The 6,435-nt window shown below is 41.8% G+C and overlaps 1 pseudogene; it reads right to left on the bottom strand.

Moving 5' to 3' along the window:
* Nucleotides 1-5,566: 5,566 nt before the first annotated feature.
* Rpl17-ps4 (ribosomal protein L17, pseudogene 4) lies at nucleotides 5,567-6,177 on the bottom strand (annotated as a pseudogene).
* Nucleotides 6,178-6,435: the final 258 nt, after the last annotated feature.

Raw genomic sequence — 6,435 nt, 5'->3', positions numbered from 1 at the left:
TCTAACTTCTTGAGTTCTTTGTATATTTTGGATATAAGGCCTCTATCTGTTGTAGGATTGGTAAAGATCTTTTCCCAATCTATTGGTTGCCGTTTTGTCCTAACCACAGTGTCCTTTGCCTTACAGAAGCTTTGCAGTTTTATGAGATCCCATTTGTCGATTCTTGATCTTAGAGCATAAGCCATTGGTGTTTTGTTCAGGAAATTTTTTCCAGTGCCCATGTGTTCCAGATGCTTCCCTAGTTTTTCTTCTATTAGTTTGAGTGTGTCTGGTTTGATGTGGAGGTCCTTGATCCACTTGGACTTAAGCTTTGTACAGGGTGATAAGCATGGATCGATCTGCATTCTTCTACATGTTGCCCTCCAGTTGAACCAGCACCATTTGCTGAAAATGCTATCTTTTTTCCATTGGATGGTTTTGGCTCCTTTGTCAAAAATCAAGTGACCATAGGTGTGTGGGTTCATTTCTGGGTCTTCAATTCTATTCCATTGGTCTATCTGTCTGTCTCTGTACCAATACCATGCAGTTTTTATCACTATTGCTCTGTAATACTGCTTGAGTTCAGGGATAGTGATTCCCCCTGAAGTCCTTTTATTGTTGAGGATAGCTTTAGCTATCCTGGGTTTTTTGTTATTCCAGATGAATTTGCAAATTGTTCTGTCTAACTCTTTGAAGAATTGGATTGGTATTTTGATGGGGATTGCATTGAATCTGTAGATTGCTTTTGGTAAAATGGCCACTTTTATTATATTAATCCTGCCAATCCATGAGCATGGGAGATCTTTCCATCTTCTGAGGTCTTCTTCAATTTCTTTCCTCAGTGTCTTGAAGTTCTTATTGTACAGATCTTTTACTTGCTTGGTTAAAGTCACACCGAGGTACTTTATATTATTTGGGTCTATTATGAAGGGTGTAGTTTCCCTAATTTCTTTCTCGGCTTGTTTCTCTTTTGTATAGAGGAAGGCAACTGATTTATTTGAGTTAATTTTATACCCAGCCACTTTGCTGAAGAAGTTTATCAGCTTTAGTTGTTCTCTGGTGGAACTTTTGGGATCACTTAAATATACTATCATGTCATCTGCAAATAGTGATATTTTGACCTCTTCTTTTCCGATCTTTATCCCCTTGATCTCCTTTTGTTGTCTGATGGCTCTGGCTAGAACTTCAAGAACTATATTGAATAAGTAGGGAGAGAGTGGGCAGCCTTGTCTAGTCCCTGATTTTAGTGGGATTGCTTCAAGTTTCTCTCCATTTAGTTTAATGTTAGCAACTGGTTTGCTGTATATGGCTTTTACTATGTTTAGGTATGGGCCTTGAATTCCTATTCTTTCCAGGACTTTTATCATGAAGGGGTGTTGAATTTTGTCAAATGCTTTCTCAGCATCTAATGAAATGATCATGTGGTTCTGTTCTTTCAGTTTGTTTATATAATGGATCACGTTGATGGTTTTCCGTATATTAAACCATCCCTGCATGCCTGGGATGAAGCCTACTTGATCATGGTGGATGATTGTTTTGATGTGCTCTTGAATTCGGTTTGCCAGAATTTTATTGAGTATTTTTGCGTCGATATTCATAAGGGAAATTGGTCTGAAGTTCTCTTTCTTTGTTGTGTCTTTGTGTGGTTTAGGTATAAGAGTAATTGTGGCTTCATACAAGGAATTCGGTAGGGCTCCATCTGTGTCAATTTTCTGGAATAGTTTGGATAATATTGGTATGAGGTCTTCTATGAAGGTTTGATAGAATTCTGCACTAAACCTGTCTGGACCTGGGCTCTTTTTGGTTGGGAGACCTTTAATGACTGCTTCTATTTCCTTAGGAGTTATGGGGTTGTTTAACTGGTTTATCTGTTCCTGATTTAACTTCGATACCTGGTATCTGTCTAGGAAATTGTCCATTTCCTGAAGATTTTCAAATTTTGTTGAATATAGGTTTTTATAGTAAGATCTGATGATTTTTTGAATTTCCTCTGAATCTGTAGTTATGTCTCCCTTTTCATTTCTGATTTTGTTAATTTGGACGCACTCTCTGTGTCCTCTCGTTAGTCTGGCTAAGGGTTTATCTATCTTGTTGATTTTCTCAAAGAACCAACTTTTGGTTCTGTTGATTCTTTCTATGGTCCTTTTTGTTTCTACTTGGTTGATTTCATTTCTGAGTTTATTATTTCCTGCCTTCTACTCCTCCTGGGTGTATTTGCTTCTTTTTGTTCTAGAGCTTTCAGGTGTGCTGTCAAGCTGCTGACATATGCTCTTTCCTGTTTCTTTCTGCAGGCACTCAGCGCTATGAGTTTTCCTCTTAGCACAGCTTTCATTTTGTCCCATAAGTTTGGGTATGTTGTACCTTCATTTTCATTAAATTCTAAAAAGTTTTTAATTTCTTTCTTTATTTCTTCCTTGACCAGGTTATCATTGAGTAGAGCATTGTTTAATTTCCACGTATATGTGGGCATTCTTCCCTTATTGTTATTGAAGACCAGTTTTAGGCCGTGGTGGTCCGATAGCACGCATGGGATTATTTCTATCTTTCTGTACCTGTTGAGGCCCGTTTTTTGACCAATTATATGGTCAATTTTGGAGAAAGTACCATGAGAAGCTTTAGGATAGAATGTTCTATAAATATCTGTTAAGTCCATTTGGCTCATGGCTCCTCTTAGTCTGTCGACATCACTGTTTAATTTCTGTTTCCATGATCTGTCCATTGATGAGAGTGGGGTGTTGAAATCTCCCACTATTATTGTGTGAGGTGCAATGTGTGTTTTGAGCTTTAGTAAGGTTTCTTTTACGTATGTAGGTGCCCTTGTATTTGGGGCATAGATATTTAGGATTGAGAGTTCATCTTGGTGGATTTTTCCTTTGATGAATATGAAGTGTCCTTCCTTATCTTTTTTGATGACTTTTAGTTGGAAATTGATTTTATTTGATATTAGAATTGCTACTCCAGCTTGCTTCTTCTGACCATTTGCTTGGAAAGTTGTTTTCCAGCCTTCCACTCTGAGGTAGTGTCTATCTTTGTCTCTGAGGTGTGTTTCCTGTAGGCAGCAGAATGCAGGGTCCTCGTTGCGTATCCAGTTTGTTAATCTATGTCTTTTTATTGGGGAGTTGAGGCCATTGATATTGAGAGATATTAAGGAATAGTGATTATTGTTTCCCTTTATATTCATATTTGGATGTGAGGTTATGTTTGTGTGCTTTCATTCTCTTTGTTTTGTTGCCAAGACGATTAGTTTCTTGCTTCTTCTAGGGTATAGCTTGCCTCCTTTTGTTGGGCTTTACCATTTATTATCCTTTGTAGTGCTGGATTTGTGGAAAGATGTTGTGTAAATTTGGTTTTGTCATGGAATATCTTGGTTTCTCCATCAATGTTAATTGAGAGTTTTGCTGGATACAGTAACCTGGGCTGGCATTTGTGTTCTCTTAGTGTCTGTATGACATCAGTCCAGGATCTTCTGGCCTTCATAGTTTCTGGCGAGAAGTCTGGTGTGATTCTGATAGGTCTCCCTTTATATGTTACTTGACCTTTTTCCCTTACTGCTTTTAATATTCTTTCTTTATTTTGTGTGTTTGGTGTTTTGACAATTATGTGACGGGAGGTGTTTCTTTTCTGGTCCAATCTATTTGGAGTTCTGTAGGCTTCTTGTATGTCTATGGGTATCTCTTTCTTTAGGTTAGGGAAGTTTTCTTCTATGATTTTGTTGAAGATATTTACTGGTCCTTTGAGCTGGGATTCTTCACTCTCTTCTATACCTATTATCCTTAGGTTTGATCTTCTCATTGAGTCCTGGATTTCCTGTATGTTTTGGACCAGTAGCTTTTTCCGCTTTACATTATCTTTGACAGTTGAGTTGATTTCTATGGAATCTTCTGCTCCTGAGATTCTCCCTTCCATCTCTTGTATTCTGTTGGTGTAGCTTGTATCTACAGCTCCTTGTCTCTTCTTTTGGTTTTCTATATCCAGGGTTGTTTCCATGTGTTCTTTCTTGATTGCTTCTATTTCCCTTTTTAATTCCTTCAACTGTTTGATTGTGTTTTCCTGGAATTCTTTCAGGGATTTTTGTGTCTCCTCTCTATGGGCTTCTACTTGTTTATTTATGTTTTCCTGGAATTCTTTCAGGGATTTTTGCGATTCTTTCAGGCATTTTTGCGATTCCGCTCTGTAGGCTTCTACTTGTTCTCTAAGGGAGTTCTTCATGTCTTTCTTGAAGTCCTCCAGCATCATGATCAAAAATGATTTTGAAACTAGATCTTGCTTTTCTGGTGTGTTTGGATATTCCATGTTTGTTTTGATGGGAGAATTGGGCTCCGATGGTGCCATGTAGTCTTGGTTTCTGTTGCTTGGGTTCCTGCACTTGCCTCTCACCATCAGATTATCTCTAGTGTTACTTTGTTCTGCTATTTCTGACAGTGGTAGAGTGTCCTATAAGCCTGTGTGTCAGGAGTGCTGTAGACCTGTTTTCCTTTTTTTCAGTCAGTTATGGGGACAGTGTTCTGCTTTCGGACGTGTAGTTTTTCCTCTCTACAGGTCTTCAGTTGTTCCTGTGGGCCTGTGTCTTGAGTTCACCAGGCAGTTTTCTTGCAGCAGAAAATTTGGTCTTACCTATGGTCCTGAGGCTCAAGTTCGCTCGTGGGGTGCTGCCCACGGGCTCTCTGCAGCGGCAGCAACCAGGAAGACCTGTGCCGCCCCTTCCAGGAGCTTCAGTGCACCAGGGTTCCAGATGGTCTTTGGCTTTTTCCTCTGGCGTCCGAGATGTGTGTGCAGGGAGCAGTCTCTTCTGGTTTCCCAGGCTTGTCTGCCTCCCTGAAGGTTTAGCTCTCCCTCCCACGGGATTTGGGTGCAGAGAACTGTTTATCCAGTCTGTTTCTTTCAGGTTCAGGCGGTGTCTCAGGCAGGGGTCCTGCCGCTCCTGGGCCCTCCCCCACGGGAGCCCAGAGGCCTTATATAGTTTCCTCTTGGGCCAGGGATGTGGGCAGGGGTGAGCAGTGTTGGTGGTCTCTTCCGCTCTGCAGCCTCAGGAGTGCCCACCTGACCAGGCGGTTGGGTCTCTCTCTCACAGGGTCTGGGGGCAGAGAGCTGCTGCGGGCCGGGGTCCGTGGGTGTGGGACTTCCGGTAAACACAGAACGTGCCCGGTCCTAGAGAAATTCTGCTTCCGTGTGTCCCAAGCTCACCAGGCAGCTTTCTTGCAGCAGAAAATTTGGTCTTACCTGTGGTCCCGAGGCTCAGGTTCGCTCGTGGGGTGCTGCCCAGGGGCTCTCTGCAGCGGCAGCAACCAGGAAGACCTGTGCCGCCCCTTCCGGGAGCTTCAGTGCACCAGGGTTCCAGATGGTCTTTGGCTTTTTCCTCTGGCGTCCGAGATGTGTGTGCAGGGAGCAGTCTCTTCTGGTTTTCAATATGTATTTTCCTGTGGTGGCCTTTGTTAGCCTATGATTCAGCACAGGTCTGCTACATTCAAACATACAGCCTTTCTTGTTTTCAATATGTATTGTCAATTTTCAGGAAAGTCATGCCACCCTCAGATCTGGTTTTGACTCCTCCTTTACCACTTGCTGGCCTCAGGCGTTCTTCAGTTCCTCAGGACTTGGTGTACTCCTGCCATGGTAGCAGAAGGCTATAGTCGAGCTTTTGTTTCTTCAGTTTCTTCTGGGATACCTTTTTCTTCTGTGCAACCTCCTCTTCTGGCTTTGGAACAATCTGTTCCTTCTCAGTGAGGATCATCTTGATGTGGCAGATGGAGCTCATGTATGGGTTAACCCAGCCGTGAGCTCTGTAGGTTCGTCTGCGCATCTTAGGAGCCTTGTTCACCTGGATGTGTTCAATGACCAGAGAATCTACATCCAAACCCTTAAGTTCAGCATTACTCTCTGCATTTTTAAGCATGTGCAGCAAAAAATCAGCACTCTTTTTTGGCCACCGTCCCTGTGTCCAGCCCCACTGTTTGGCCTAGGCGCACCTACCAACTCCACCATTATACCGCCGGAATGGCACACACTGCTTCTTTAAAGTGACATCCTTCAGATACTTGGTGGCTTTGCGGATATGCATACCCTTGATGGCCTGGGCAGTTTCCTGGGTGTTCTTAAAGTGAACACGAAGGTTTGAGCCTCTTGACTTGCATGATTTCGTGGGGTTTTCTGGGTCTAGGGAGTAGCGAACCATCTTCACAGGTCACCTCTGGCCGATTACAGGAAGAACAACCATTGTTTTTTTTAAATCTGGCAAAATAGGGCACAGAAGCAACTGGGATAAAACCAAAATCTAAATCCTTTCTACTGTGCTATATATGTCTTTCTTCTCATTAATGTGTTCCTAAAACAATGATTTTTTTTTTAATATTTGTGGTTTTACAATTTATTCTACAAGGAAACAATGGGAAACACTTGCCAATTTCTGTGGAACTGTAATGCAGGGTAGTAAAACAAATGAAGATCTTGTGATTGCAA

This window comes from Rattus norvegicus, chromosome 4, assembly GCF_036323735.1.
Source record: "Rattus norvegicus strain BN/NHsdMcwi chromosome 4, GRCr8, whole genome shotgun sequence".
In the NCBI taxonomy this organism is placed as follows: domain Eukaryota; kingdom Metazoa; phylum Chordata; class Mammalia; order Rodentia; family Muridae; genus Rattus; species Rattus norvegicus.
The sequence above is the reverse complement of the archived record's forward strand: the minus strand, read 5'-3'. Positions and strand labels throughout refer to the sequence as shown.